The sequence below is a fragment of the Aphelocoma coerulescens genome, chromosome 20, assembly GCF_041296385.1.
Source record: "Aphelocoma coerulescens isolate FSJ_1873_10779 chromosome 20, UR_Acoe_1.0, whole genome shotgun sequence".
Classification (NCBI taxonomy): domain Eukaryota; kingdom Metazoa; phylum Chordata; class Aves; order Passeriformes; family Corvidae; genus Aphelocoma; species Aphelocoma coerulescens.
The window spans coordinates 14427697-14443432 of NC_091033.1; the positions used below are offsets into that span (position 1 = coordinate 14427697).

General features: G+C 43.0%; 1 long non-coding RNA gene across 1 annotated transcript in view; it reads left to right on the top strand.

Annotated features, from left to right (window-relative positions):
- Window positions 1–13283, top strand: part of LOC138121133 (uncharacterized) — a 74487-nt gene extending 61204 nt beyond the window's left edge. The window contains exons 2-3 of the long non-coding RNA XR_011156094.1: window positions 12089–12220; window positions 12534–13283. This is a non-coding gene — a long non-coding RNA (uncharacterized lncRNA). The remainder of the gene's footprint in view (window positions 1–12088; window positions 12221–12533) is intronic.
- The last annotated feature ends 2453 nt before the right edge of the window (window positions 13284–15736 follow it).

The window sequence follows — 15736 nt, forward strand, 5'->3', positions numbered from 1 at the left end:
GGCAGAGATGTGGGGGCTGAGCAAGGAAGGCTGAGAAGTGCATGAGACGTTCCTCGGCAGAGTTAGACTCCTAAGGGCCTCCAACCTATTTAAAAAGGATCATCATTCATCAGCACCATCATCATTATCTGCTGGATCGGGAGGAGGAGGGGAGGGATAATCAGCAGGAGATGATCAGCGTCTTATCACCCAGCTCCTTCATTTTGGTGCTTAAACTGCAGGATTCTTTTGGGAGAGATAATTCATATTTTATCGTTAAAAGTGCTGATCATAACCTCGTTAATAGATGGATATTGCTAACACACACAAAAAAGCTAACGTGGTAAAATGTAAGGCTTCTATTAAATTACTTCAACTAGTTTACCTCACCTCGACACCCCTCCCCTCGCCGCCGCTCCTGTGCCATCACAGACTCTGCTTGTACGTGGCACACAAAATCTATAAACTCTTTCCAGGAATACAAAAGCATTCTCTATGATGTTGATAAGAAACAGGACAGTCACTCTCCCCTGACATATTTGTTCTTTAAAAACAAATCAATGGTGCAGGGATTTGGCACCTGAATGCAGAACAACGGCTTGATGAGGCAAAGATTGTCTTCATTAAGGACATTAATATTCATAGAGAGTAGAAAATCTGACACAAGAGAGGACTCACTAACCTTTTCTCATATTAGATTTTTACTTCTTAACACAATTACAGTCCGGCAATGACTTAATTAATGCTGCTTTTTGTCAGACTGCTTTAAAGAGCTGTCAATTTGGTCCTGCAGAGGCTGTCAGTGAAAAAGAAAGACAGTCATCTAGGCTAAAAAGACACAGGAAGAAATTCAAACACTTAATAACATTCAAAGTGCTATGCAAAGTCACATATCAACCTGGATTAAGGAGAGTTTTTGTCTTTCCTCTCTTCGTACTTATGCTAATATTTCTCAGGTAAAATGGGGGCTGCTGCCACCTTTAATTCTGAGGTACATGGCACGGAGTGAAGGAGAGGTCAGCAAATCCAGGGTGTTTCAGTTTCAGAGTATCAGGGCTATCTCCAGTCCCCTGTAGGGAGCAGAGGCACTGAGAACCACTCCAGGAATCCTTGAGAAGTGCCTGCCAGTAAAGGTTCCTGGTGCAGAAAGGTTTGAGCTGTTCCATCTCCTGCTTCTCCTTCAACCTCCAGCAGCCAGGGAAGTGTTTGAAAAATCACCATGGCAATCCCCCTCGCAAGGCTGGAGGATGCTGAAAGACTGTGGGGTTTTTAAGGCTTGAAAGTTGGTTCAAGCCACCTTCCCAAGCCTGGTGGGCTCAGCAGGTGAGTGGGAATTCATTAAGGTACAGGAATTCACCTGCTTGCAGTCACCAGGTGTTATCCTAAATAGCTGTATAGGGGAGTAGTCCATAATTTTTTGATCTATGTGAAAATGAACATGAGGTGCTGGAATGTGAGCTCTGCTTAGACTTGAATTTTTTATTAATCTAATAAATATCTTTTATTAAAATATTTAAAGTGCAATATTAAAAATACTTTTTTTAAGTCTACATAGTTTAGGAAGCGCTCACCATCTGCTTTTTTGCAACTGTTTAGAATCATAGAATATCTCAAATTGGATCACTGAGTCCAGTTCCCTGCTCCTCATAGGACCACCTAAAACTAAACTGTGACCAAGAGTGGCATCCAGAATTTGTTGCATTTGGATTGTGAGGCCCAAATAGAAATCCAGCTTTACATCACATATGCCATTTCATTCTGGGGGGTTTGTTGGCTCCTTTGAGTTTATTTTAGTAAGTGCTTTAAGGGAATGATGTAAAAAAATAAGAACGTTCCTTATATACCAACACAATCAAAAAAATAACAGGTAAAGCACACAGCAACTTTGTATGTCATGCTCCAGAAGCACAATTATCTAGAAATGTAATTATAACAAGCACCTGATTTAATCAGCACAGTTTGATCCCTGTCAGGGGTACAGAGGACTGTAGGAGGGATGGATCAAAGGACATTGCAGAAAGTCTGGAGATAGTTTTTATGTTGAGTTTCAAATGCTAAATGCTGCTTTCCATGGTGGGAAATGTTGTAAAGTGCGTTGTAATTCAAGTGGGAACTGAATATGTGCCCACACTGATGCTGTGAGTCAGGGCTTGGTTGGGCTGTGGACCTTTGCAGGACTCGCTGTGCCATAAACCCTCAAAGACAGCAGGTAATTCCCCCAGGTGGGCCCTCAAACAGAAGCACAGTTATGGAACTTCTTTAAACATGTTCATTTTTTAATTCATGCGAGACTTTTCTGGTTAGTTCAGCTCTTCACTTAAATAGTGCAACATGGGAAGGGAGAGGCAAGCTTTTGTAAAGATATAAATGAGAGTCAACTTTTAAACTATTTACCTTATAAGCTACTTATGAGGCACAGACTTTGCTCGGAAAGCCTCATGCAAAAAAACCTTGTATTACTTCAGAGAATACAGACAATTGCCCTAAAGTTTCACTGTTTGGAGTATTTCCCTGTGTGTGTGTGGAGGGGGGCTTGGCTTTCTGGAAATGGGGCCACACCTACAAGAAATCTGTCTCCATTCCAAAAAAATCAGGCAAACACAGAGAGAACCTGGGGACTGGATGTTATGAGGCTGTGTTTTCCTCCCGGGGGAGATGTTATTTGCTTTGCAGAGCAGAGCCCTGGAAGATTTGGACAGAAGTGAGTTATGCAGTCTTAATATGATTGAAGAACTCTCTTGTTGACAAGTGCAGAATTATAGATTGGAATCCATTAGCTAAAAGGGCCCACAAACATTTGAATAATGGCACTCACATTTTTTCCATTGGTCTATCAAACAAAGAATCCAATTTAAAAAAACTCTTAGAATCTTGTAGTTGCAATTTAAAGAGGCTGAATTAAATTTCCTTGTACCACAGATAAGAAAGCTTTTTGTTTTTACCTCATATTAGAAAAGGGAGTTTTGGTCTGTGCTGCTACACGTGGAGCTGCATATTTTTGGCAGCTGAAAAAAGTACAAGTTTTTTGTCACAAACATAAATCTTCTACTTAAATCCAAGAGGAAAGCCATCAAATTAATTTGGTATCAAAGGCAGAGCTTAGAGGAAGAGGCCTTTCAGTGAGCAGTGCTGAGGCTGGAGGAGCAGAGCAGTCCCTGTGGGAAGAGGCAGGTGCTGGGCTGAAGGAATTCAGCGTCACTTTGCTGGGGCATGGAGTTCCTGCTCAGACTTGGAACGTTTTACCTGCTCCCACCATGCATTTGCCACGTTCCAAGGCTGGTTTATTCCGTGTCTATGCCGGAGCTGATGGACTGGGTGAGGGTGTCGTGGTTGGGATTGGATCCGTGCTGTACGTGGGGCTGGCTCGTGCTGTGCGGGGCTTCAGATGGGAACTCCCGCAGAGTTGATGAGTGGGTGATCATCAACTGCCCCCTGAAGGAGGGGATTATTGAATTATCAATTCCCTGAGCTGGAACAGATCCCCAGGAATCATCCAGTGCAACAGGCACCCCAACACTCCACCCTGGGCATCCCTGGCAGCGCTGTCCAAACGCTCCTGGAGCTCTGGCAGCCTCGGGGCCGGGACCATTCCCTGGGGAAACTGGGCAGTGCCCAGCAGCCTCTGGGGAAGAACCTTTCCCAATATCCAACGAAACCTCCCCTGACACAGCTCCAGCCTTTCCCTGGGCCACCAGAGCAGAGATTGGAGCTGCTCCTCGTGAGGAAGCTGCAGACAGAGATGGGTCTCTCCTGTCTCTTAAATTGCTTCAGGAGATTATAATCTCCCCCTGTAGATGCTACATCAATATTTCTAAAATTAAAAAAAAAAAAAAGGGAATTTGAGGTTAGCTTAGAAAGCACCAATCCACCCCTTTTCACACGGATGGGGAATTGCTGTTGCACCAAGCAGAGCTGAAGGCAGCGGGGAGGAAGAAATCTTGTTGATTTTTTGAGTCTCTTTCCTCCTCTTTTGAGTTCTTCTCCTCATCTTGCAGATCTTTTGTGGGTGAGCCAAATGTAATCAGGTTTGGCTCACTTGGAGGAATTAGGATGACTGCAAAGTATGCCAGATTTCAAAACAATTTCTAACAGTTTCTGTGATACTGTGTAAGCAACTGAAAATTGACATGTTGTGTTGTGCCCAAGTCAGCCAACTGCTGTCACTGAATAATTAGATTCTCTAGAAGAGGAGAAAGGGTTGGTTTTTTTTCTGAACAGAATTATTAGAAAATAATGTAGTAGCTATTTTATATAGGGATAGACTCAAATTCTTCTGCTCTTACAAGCAAAGTTTTAAAAATAGTTTGCATCTGGGCCCCTAAAGTGTCTTTCATGTATTTTTATATATAAAAGTATAAATAAGTTGTTTGGGCATTTTTATGCCAATATGTGTGGTACTTGCACATGGAGAAGTCATCATTGCAGATGGTTTAATATTGTTTTTCCTAATAGGAATTAATTATTCTCTTTAATTCTTTTTATTTCATATGGCACATCAATTCTACAAATTGAGTTCTAATATCAGACATAGGTCATGATCTAATTATAGCTGGATCTGTCAGGGAGTTATGGTATTTGTGGGATAGATTTAGTGCCTGATTCCCCAGGAACTTCTGCTTCTGCCAAGTTCTGCTTTTCCCCCCCGAGCTGGGGAGAGCTGAGCTGCTCTGCCTCGTTGGCCCTGGTCCCTCGCACCCCTCTGGCAGAGAGGGGCAGATTCCCTGCTGGAATAACGAGGCAGTGCCACAGTCAGGAGACAGGGGAGGAACCCTGGCCCGGCACAACCACTCCCAGTCACATTCCCAACCCTCTGGAAACGCTGATGCTGCCTGGAGGGAAGATCTGGAGCAGATTCCCGGGAGACTCTGCAGCTCTGCATCGGCTGCAGAGACTCAGTTAAATGCTGATATTACAGCAACTGCGGCGAAATGGGAATAATTGAAAATACAGGGTTTGGTTTTTTTTATTGCTCATTGCTCATATTTTCTAAGCTGTCTTGTTCCTTGTTTTGGTGATTCTAGCAAAAAGCAGCACAACTTTAAAACTGTTATTTTATTTCTATCTTAGTCCAAGCCTTATCTGATAGCACCTTCTCATGTATCCTTTCTAATTGAATGACCTATTCCAATTTGTTGTTTGAGCTTTCTTCTCCTAAGGACCCAGAGTAATTCTAAAAGCTATAGAGACTCTAGTTCTACCAATATTTTTAACAACAACAAAGCCCAGTGCAAAAACTTACACGACAGCAATTAATGGAAAATATTTTTTTTCTGGAAGTATTTTTTTCTGTTGGTCTAACTCTTGCCAGAGACTCTTTAGACCGTAAATATTTCAGAAGGTGAAGGTAGGGATAAATATTATGTCTTTTTGAAACTTCTACTCCTTTTTCTCCCATTAAATGCAGCTGCAAAATTCAGTTAATGGTACGGGAGGGGCTGGAGAGGGGACTCTTCTTTCTCCCCTGAAAATCCTCCCCTTTATTTCTTTAGATCCAGCTGTAAAATTCCTCATACTTTGCTGGCACTGTTACAAATGAGAGATAAATAATAAACAGTCTCTCCCAGGGCATCCAAAGCTCCGTATAGAAATCTCTATTAAATCCAAGGTCAATGATTGCTTTCCTGCTTTATTGGTGGTGGGGAGAACTTCTTGAAGGAGATCCTAAGTGGCAAAGTCTCTTTTCAGAGGTTCTTAAGCAAAATGAGACTTTAAGTTTTGACCATCTTATTCTGCCACATGTACAAGAGTTAAAAAAAAAAACCAAAAAACATAATTTGTTCTATTTTTCAGCTGGGGAAAGAAATATTTTTTATTTCCCCCAAATTATTTCATATTGGTGACATCCTTAATTTGATTTGGTCTTGCAGAGAGAAGTGCTGCTGTTCTCATTAGTACTTTGCAGCTCTCCCTTCCCTGGCTGAGGTGGAAGCAGCTTTAAATCATGTGGGAGAGCGGGGAAGGGAAAAGAGAGAAAACAAGCTTTTTGAACCCTGTAATGTAAATTTGCAGACAATTATTCATTATTAACTGCCTGAAGCATCACACCTCTCTCACCTTTGCTGGAATGTCTGAACATTAGGGTAAACAACACGCCGCTGTCTTATCATAATGCGGTTTGCTTCACTGCAGCAAGAACTTGTCAGAAACAGATTGTGATGTTGACTTCTCAATAGGGGAAAAAAAGGGCCTAAATTAGACTTCTATAAAAAGAATATTGCATATTTATTTCCACAATAACACCAAGGAAAAACGTTAGTCAAGAAGCAAGCAATTGGGTGAATAAATAAGCTTGTCTTTGTTCTCATCAATTAAGTTATTACATCAGTTGGAAAACCAGTGAATTATAATACAGATGTTTAATGAAACACTGCTGTGCCTATAAGTCAAACTCCTATTTTGTGGTGTGATTTTGGCTGCATAGTTTTGTGTGTGTTAAACCGTATTTATTAGCTGATACCCATTATTATTTTGAGCAAGGTATAATTCAGTTGTCAGGCTCCAGCTCTGGGAAGGAGATTTAATCAGTGAGAGCCCGCTTTGCTGCTGAGCATAAAACAATGCGGGTTTCATGAAGCAATCACACCAGTGTGAAAAAATGGGATTAATTAGTATTGTACAAGAACAGGCAGCATGCTCATTAAAACCTTGTGAGCTGCCTCTTGATAAACTGCCACTTGATAGGGCCGCATTAATGTGACAAGGCAAAGACTTCATTTCCAAATCCTTTCTGATTATATCTCACTTTTAAGTTACCTGAATTGACTCTCTAAGGCTTTTGGAATACAAAGATCAAAATTGCAGCGAGAGATCCCCAAGACACCTGGACAAAGGAGCCGTGCTCAGATAGCAAGGCTTCAAAAGACAACTTTTTTTTTGAACTCCCATTCAAACATAAATCAATAGCTGTACAATGAGGCAGCTCCAAAGGTGGTAAATTTGCATTTACACTCAGCAGGTTGGGCTGGAACTTATTTGCCGATTAGCAGCTACCTAATGAATCCCCTATCATCCTGTGCCTATCTGCTTACCAAGGCCTTCATCTGCTTGTCAGTGCACAAAGTCTGATGAATATTCCTACAGCTCCTCTAAGCTCAGAGGGAAGGGGAGAACAAGGTGGGCACTCCCAGCTGAACATCTGTTTCTGACAGTTCAGCCTGGCCACTGAAGAACTCCTGGTCGTATTTCTTTTCTCATCCTTTCTTTTAGGAAATACTCCCGAACTAAAGATGTAGATCCTGACTGGTGGGTTTGTTTCTACATGACAAAACGTAATAGGAGACATGTCTGAATAACAACAGTAAATGTTGGAGAGGATGTATTTTTGATCTCGTGCATTTTCCTTTAGGCAGAATGTTTTACTCCTTCCTGAATTTGTAGTGGTTCTGATGATTTACTTGCACATAATCTTGGCTTGGTTTTTTTTTTTTTTTTTGCCTTTCCTATTTGAGAATTAGTGGCTCTAATGAAATTACAGCTGAACTTGCAATAGTTAACCAGATCTCTCAGCTGTTTCATGATGCAGAGGTGCTCCGAGATGCTGACTTTCCATGTAGCTTTAGCTGACATTGTATGTAAGGTGATTGTAATGCAATAGAGTTACCTGTCAGCATATATTTGTAGGTGTGGAAAATGCCACTCAGAGAACACAGATCTCATATTCCCTGAAGCTTTTTCCCAACTATTTTATTTTTTAAGCAAAAACATCTTGTTAAACCTCAACACCCTATTAAAGCAACGCCATCCAGCACCAAGTCAGAGGATTCAGTCACCAATTATGGATTGTTTGCATCTGTACAGGTGCAATCCCATCCAGAGCTGCCAGGGAAAGCAGAGACTGGAGGGCAAAGCGCCTGAGCTGGCTGGAGAGGGACAAGCAGGACGCTTTACAAAGTGACGTGTTGCAATATTATTAATTTAAGCCCTTAGATTTCATTGTTGTGATCTGGGTTACATGATGCAATGCAAGATGACAGCCATTGAATTAATAGAAAATGGGATTCATCTCTTGAAATTTCACACAAAATAGAAGTGGGAGACAGACAAAATAAAGGGAGATAGATAGACAGACTGATAATGCCACTAATACTTTTAAATTTAAACCGAATGGGTGAGATAATTTTAAACATTAATGGTATTTATCAACAGTGTAATAGCAGGGAGGGGGAATCACACTCCCGCCTCTCTCTCCCTCTTTCTCCCTTTCGTTGATTGCTTTGTTGAGCAAGTCAGTGAATATTTTACACTTTGTTTCTTTTATTTTAGCAAATGAACTGCCTCGAGCTAATGTAGTGTAAGTGGAAATTTCAAGCACCAATGTCTAGTGCACGATCCAATAATAGGAACTTTCCTTTCCTCCCAGCTCTGTAATGCCATGTAACAGCAAACTCCCAGCGCCTCCAGGTAGTCACATGCCTGATTTATGATTATAAACTATAGCTCTGGAAGAGGTTAGCTAGGTAGTTTAAATCACTGCTTTCTCTCTAATGAACTGGGGTCACAGAGAAAATACTCCATGCAACAGCCTCAGCTGGGTGTTACTTTTGCCCTACATCCTCCTCTTCCTCCATGTTTTCAGCTGGGATCGTGTTTTCACAGGATTTTAATTGTGAATGCCAGTTTAGGAAATGGTGTTCCTGAACATTAAGTGAGATGAGCTTTCCTGCTGTTGTTCGTTCTTTGTCTCAGTGCAAATTGGAGGCAGGTGCCTGTTCCAAATGTGGTGTGGACAGCAGCAAAATGGATAAAAAAGAGAAGGTCAAGGCAGACACCACCCCCAGAGAGTACAAGGAGTTTCCTTGCCCAGTAACCATGAGCTGTGGTGATGAACTCTTCTTGTCTGAAACCTCTGTCAGATCATTGTACTGGTATCTAAATAGAATTACAACTGTTAAAGATGCCTGAGAGATGCAAATACAGGAATAGTCAAGATATTGCTGCAGATAGAAACTGATCCCAGACTGACATCACTGGTCTTGGAATTCGGGGGAGGTTGGGATTGATGTGTGAGCTCCAGGTACCCCTCGTGCAGATCAGCCTTGAGCAAAGCAGATCCCTGAAAGCCTTACTGACCTTGATAACAGTTCTATGGCCATATTTTCACATAAATAAACTCTTTTCAGGGAATTGTCCCCAGTGGGTTCAGTAGGGATGGACTTTTCCTGGCACATGGCCTGTTAGCCAGTTGTTACTCTGACTAAAGTCCATTATTTGTAACCCTCTCACAGACACCACAACTCAACTTTCTCTTTCTTGTGCCCCTCACTGGCTTAGTGGATTCAGATACTTCATGCACATTCACACAGCTCTTGTCATTCAAGTGCATCAAAGCAACCGATCCTGTCACCCTCTTCCTAAAGCAACCCACATTTGGGAATTAGGGAGGTAAAATCCTCCCTGTCAGCAACGAAAACCAAGGCCTGGGGGGTAGAGGTGGCTCTCCAGTGGCATTTACGTTTGAATGTCTGTATTTAGGAAGAGTTTTAAGCAGAAATGAAGGATTATTTCAGTAATTTAGTAGGATCAGCATGTGGCCTTCTTCTGTCAGCCAAAGCTTCAGGTGACATCAGGACCTGGGGCTCGTTCTTGGCTGTTCTTCCACGTCTGAGGGCCAGCTTTGATGGAAGCTATGCAGGACTAAATAGCCCCCAAGTTCTTTTATACAGAATTGTTATTTCCCTGGTTATTCCCTGTTGGATGCTGCTGCCTCCATGAAATTTGATGCCCCTTTTGAGCAGCTTCCTATCTTTCATGCCACTTCTGTGCCTTGTCATGATCATTTTGGATTCCAATCTTGTCCCTCAGCTCACTCCCAAGCTGATGCTGTCTGCAGGTGTAATAAGCATAATCTATGCCATCAATGAGGTCACTAATGAAAATATTGAATAGCTCCAACCCCAGCCCCTGTGGAGCCTCACTTTATACAGCCCCATCAAGCTTTGAAAAGCACTCTGAGTACAGTTTGGGAACTGATTTTGTATCCACACCAGCACAGGTTTAGCTGAACCACATTTCCTTAAGTACAAGATATCCTCCAGCCATCAGGAATTTCTCTAAAAGTTCCTGGTGTCTACTGCTTTTGGTCCACACAACCTCTCCTTCTTTGTAGAAGTAAATTCAGTCTTCATGAGCAAAATGTAAAAGTCTTCTGCTTTATGTCTTTACAGAATACAGAGAATTTGTTCCACTTTTCCCATAAATTTAAAAGAAAGAATCTCCTTTATAATCTCCCACTTAGTTCTTCTCCTTATTCCCCTGACTTCTGTGTTTTGTCACTTTACCCATTCTTCAGCATTTCTCAGGAACAGCTATCAGTACCTCTGAGCTTTCATTGTTTAAATAGTGGAGGGTGAGGGAGAAAGAACTACAAAGCAGGCAAACTATTTTAAAATAGCTAAATTGCCCAAATATTTTCTAAGCTTTCTTATCAAAGACTGGAGCATGGTGATGACACTCAACTCACTCCCAAAAAGAAGTAGACACACAGGCCATCCTGAGGCCCTCTGCCGAGGCTCTCTCCACCTTTTTGTGTTGAAGCAAATTGAAAAGCTTGTCCAAACCAGTTTCACGTGGGCTTCCCAATGAATTAGTTACAGAAGCAGCTTTTTTGGCTTTTGCCATTCATACCCCAGCTTGGACCTTGAATTTTCTTACTCTGTACTTTGGACCTTGCCTGCAGAGTCAGAATCTCTCACAAGCTTTGCAATTCAAGTCTCCCATTTCCTCACAACGTTTTGTGCACCTGATCTTTTTGTTTCAGTAACTCAGGGAGGTTCATTCCACCAGGGCCAGGTAAACACTGGCCCACCCATAACTGCTCCCTTTGGAATAGCCCAGGACACTCTCCTGTGGGTTCAGTATCTTTATTCACAATCTGTCATTCCCTCAACGTTTCCCCTGAGTTTCTGGCATAAATGTTGAAGACTAGTACTAGACTTGGAATTGGATTCAGAAGTGCTTGTGCCAATCTCCAGGAAAAGGGCAAAATCAGAATTGTTCCTTCTCCCCCCTCAGCTGCTGTCAGGTGGTGGATTGACACAGTGCAGTCCTTCAGAACTGCAGCTGTTCCATCCAAGATTCAATTTGGGCCCTCTGGGTAGCAGGGAGAACTATTTCTCTGCTGTAAATCACTTAGTTCAGACAGAATCCTCAAGTTGTTTTCATGCAGAATCATACAGGGACCTAATTTTCTGTGATGGCTGCTTCAGTTATTGCATCACAAAAATTCCTCACTACGGAGCAGCAGGTTTCATTCATTCCATCACCACCTATAAATAAGGGCTGTGACTGGAATAGGTCATGAGTGTTCCTCCTGGGAAAACCACACATTGCGTTATCTGCGAGGAAAATGTGTTTTAGATTGCATTCTTCCAGCTCCATCCTGCCTGCTGCAGAGTTCATCTCTGAGCGTGCTAAATGGCATCCTTAACACCCGTGTTCCACACAGAAAGCGTGTTTGCAGGAGCTCGTGGAATAATTCAGGTTGGAAGGGACTCCTGGAGGTCGCCTGGTTCACCTGAAGGAGGTATCAGTTGACACCTCAGAACTGTAACGTGCCCCAGAGATTAAATTGGGGATTTAATTTAATTTCCATTAAAATGGGAATCTGCTTAAGTGCCAGAACTCTTTGGGCATGGCATGGAAATCAGTGGGAGTTTCCAGTAAAAACTTATGGGTGCTTACTGTGTGGGGGGAAAAAAACCCTCTATTTAGAGACTTTTCACACTGAAATTCCCAAATACCCAATTAATCATTATTTTTCACAATTTTGGAAATCTCTTGCATGCTCTAAGAAATGATCCTGGAAGTGTTTCAGTTGAGTCTTGATGTCAGCTGTCTGTGAGGGAAGATGCTGCTGGCTCCAATTTGTGTGGACAAAACACAGGAAAAGATGAATTAAATGTGTTTTCTTTCTCTGACTTATCCTGTGGGTGTGGAGCTTTACTTTTGAGCTTTGACTTCTGTGCATTGCAGTCCACCTGACCATGGAAAGGTGGGATCAGTGTTGGAGGGACCTTTTTCCAACTTTTCCAAGGCTGTTCTGTGAGAGCAGGACTGGCAGAGGAATTAACTTCTTGTGAGTTCTGAGCAACAAAATCCCTTCTTCCCACAGGTTCTCCTGCAAACCAAGCAAAGAGCCAACACTCTGGGGAGCCTGGAAAAGGGAGCTGCACCTCTATGGGTCTGTGGGTGCCACAGACACTGCCCATCTGCGTGTGCAGCTGATTTCCAAGCCAGCTCTCAGGTAGGACCCCTTGTGATGGAATATTTGGGAAATAAATAAAAAGCATCCAGGAAAATGGAGTTACACAGAAGGAATAGTGTTTGTCACCCTTGACTTCCAGCTGCACCACAGCTCTAGTTATTATTGTTCTAAATTGTGTGTCTCTATGTAGTGGTCAGCCCAGGAGAAAAAAATAACACATTACCTTATATTAAACAATCACACTGGCAGATCTTGGTTATCCCTTATCATTACCCTTATGTTTATAATACAAAATACAAGCTGATGTTCTCACGTCCCATCTTTGAGGACCTGTCTGTCTTTTTTCTGCTAGGCTGAGAAAAGCTCCAGCAGTTGGCCTGAAATAATCCCGTGTGTTAATCTGCTGTTTCCATCTGGAAAAGGGCAAAATGATTCCCTGAAGGAGAAATCCTTATGATGCTTCATTGGAAAGGAGCTGAAGGAGACAGACCATCCAGAATTTTAACCACTCTCGAGTTTGCAAGGTGGAGAATGGAGTTGGGTCTCATTGTCCTGTTTCGCAGCTGCTTCTGTCCCATTAAGTTTAAGCCAATGTAAAAATCGAAGCTGTAATCTGTATTTTAATATTGATATAGTCCCTGCCATTTTGACTTTGCCAATCAGCCAGAGTGTTTCAGCAGCTACCAGAAGGACAATTCTCACATGGCTTGGTCACAGAATTAAGCATGGTAGAGGGCTACTCACTCACTTCTGGAATATCAGGATATGTCAGTAAAGGGTGTGGTCTTAAACCAGAATGACTCATCTGGTGCAGTGAAATTGGTGCTTCTGGATTTTATGGAAAATGCATTTTAAAAAACAATAGTTATGACAATATTCTGCACATTGTATTACCCAGCTGAGGATGCTGGAGGAGCTCAGATTCAGATAGGAGCACTCAAACATGAGGTGAAGTCTGGGATAACGTTTGTGTGAGCACTCAAAATAATCAGCAGGGGATGAACTTCTCTAAGAGCAAAATTCCATTGTGGATCTCCTGGACTCTGAGGGGGTTCGTTCTGCTGGTGTTTTAATAATAAAGGGGTTGGTGTTGTAATATAAACCCTGGAAGAGTTTTTGCACCTGTTATGGGAATGCCCACGATGTCAGAGTTATGGGAGATGCATCAGCCCCAGGCTGGAGTTCATACAGAATATTGCTGTGCCGTGGGATTCCCTCATCTGTGTTCTGGATGGGCTGGCAACGACTCCCCAAATGCCTGCAGCCGGTTTAGAGAGGATCCTAAGAGCACTTTAATAGCCCAAGTCATTACTGGGGAAGTGGAAATCAATGTGCCCATTCCAAGGAGGAGGAGTGGGTCTGAATGGGCTGGGTCTCATGGGAAAAGGATTTTAGACAAATTCTGTGTGCGTGAGGCACATCCTACGAGTGTGGTGCCATTCTACAGTGGGGTCTGCTGCCCTTCCTTTTACTGGAGGGAAAGGTGAATTTACTTCACCCTGGTTAGGTTTGAGCTGAGCCTGAGCTGGGCTGTGTGCACAAGGCAAGAGGAGGGATGGGAGGGTGATGCTGCACCCCTCATTTCACCCCTCTGTGGTGCTGCACCAGCTCCCCCTTCCACCCCTTCCCCTCAGCCCATCACCCCCAACAATCTCCTCCTCATTTTAGCAGGGATGGATGGATGGATGGATGGATGGATGGATGGATGGATGGATGGATGGATGGATGGATGGATGGATGGATGGATGGACGGACGGACGGACCCATCAGGCACCTTTGGTGCACTGGATGCCAACAGACCCCAAAAATACGAGTTGAGGTCGTGGGCTGTGCCTACTTCTAGGGCAGAGATTTCTCACCCCTGATTTATACACAGCAACCTTGTGACAGCCACTTTAGTCCAAGGGGATGTAAATCTTTGGATTTGTGCTCATCTGGAAAAGTTTCTGCACTCTGAATACCATGGATTTTTAGGGATTACTGGTGGGGCCCAGTTCTGGATGTGATCCTCTATCTTCACTCCTCTCCAGCTATCCAGAGATAATCAGATATTAGAGAAGGTTGGAAATTTGTCTCCCATTAATAATTTAAAAAAAAAAGTGATAAAAGACTCTGATCTTGCCAGTGTCATAAGTAATGTCACTTAGTAAAGTGACTGGCACTAGCTGTAGGCTCAGATATGCCAATTATAATTAAAGCCATTATTTTCAAATACAGTTCAGTTTATTCCTGGGGAAAAGTAAAGAGAATTTTAGAGTGACAAATCTCTCTGGAAAATGCAAACTTGACAAAAAGGCTGTGCTTTTAGACTACCTGCAATAATTTGGCTTCAGGTTGGAAATGAATATTATGCTAAAACATGTTCTTTAAAATGAGCGTTGACCAACCTCACATTCTGTATAACACCCAAATATGTTGTGTCTGTCAGAATCATCTGGAGGAAGCTTCTGATGAGTTACAAAGCAGAAATGACATTTAGTTCTTAGATCAACAGCTCTCAATCACCTCTAGTGTGGTTTTCAGAAAGGTTCTGAACCCGTTACAAATCTGATGCCCATTCACAGATCGAAAGATCACCAAATTGCCACTTACCTTTGAGAATTAAAACCAAAGATTTGGTGCTCTTTTCCAGGTAATTGTGGTCTGTTGATGGAGAATTATTGATAAACCTGAGGTTTGATTCTTTCCTTCCTCATGCACAGGGAACGTTGTCTTTTGTAAAGCTGTGTAACCCCTGAGACACCACTGACCCTTGAGGCGTTTTGTGCCTAAACCAAAGGGGATTCTTAGGAGGTACAAAACCCACCACAGCTCCCTGAGAGCCACTCATTCCATGGAAAGAACAAGACCCCACGAGGAGAGGAAAGGAAGGGACATTGGGGATGTCCCAAATGCCCCCAAACCCAAGCCAGGGCACGTCCCAGAGGATGCAGCAGGTCGGGTGCAGCTCCTCAGCCTGGGGCTGAGGGTTGGGGGCAGGTGATGAACAGAAACATTGTCACTGACCTTTGTCTGTGCCAGTCCTGCTCTGATCCATGGGGATTCCTCTCCTCCTGGCCTTGCTGTGGCTCCATGGGCACAGGGCAGCATTTGAGCCCCAGCAGTGGCTCCCCTGCCCAGGTGCTGCTGCTCCCCGGGGGTTGAGCGGATCCCGACTGCTGTGCGCTGAGCTGAGGGCTGAGGTGGACACCAGGCACTGATAAAATTCCTGCTTGCACTGCAGGTGACTGGGATCTAGGCAAGAAAAGTTGCTGTAGCTGAATTTTTTTCATTCTTGTCTACTGCACTGGGCAGCTATTTTGTTATTATTGGCAGACTTTAAACCTTGGCTTTGTTTTCTGCCCTGTAATCTCGTGGTGCTGTCCCTCCTGTTACCAAACCCTCTGTTCAAAAGTATTTCCATTTGATATGATTAATAGCTCGTGGGAGCGATCTCTATTAAGGACTCAAAGCTCAATTTCAAATATTTTTGTGGTGCTTCTGGTGGGCCTTGCTGGGATAAATTAAGCCTATTTTTCCCCTGATTGCTTCGTTGGATCTCTTTGTAACTTCACC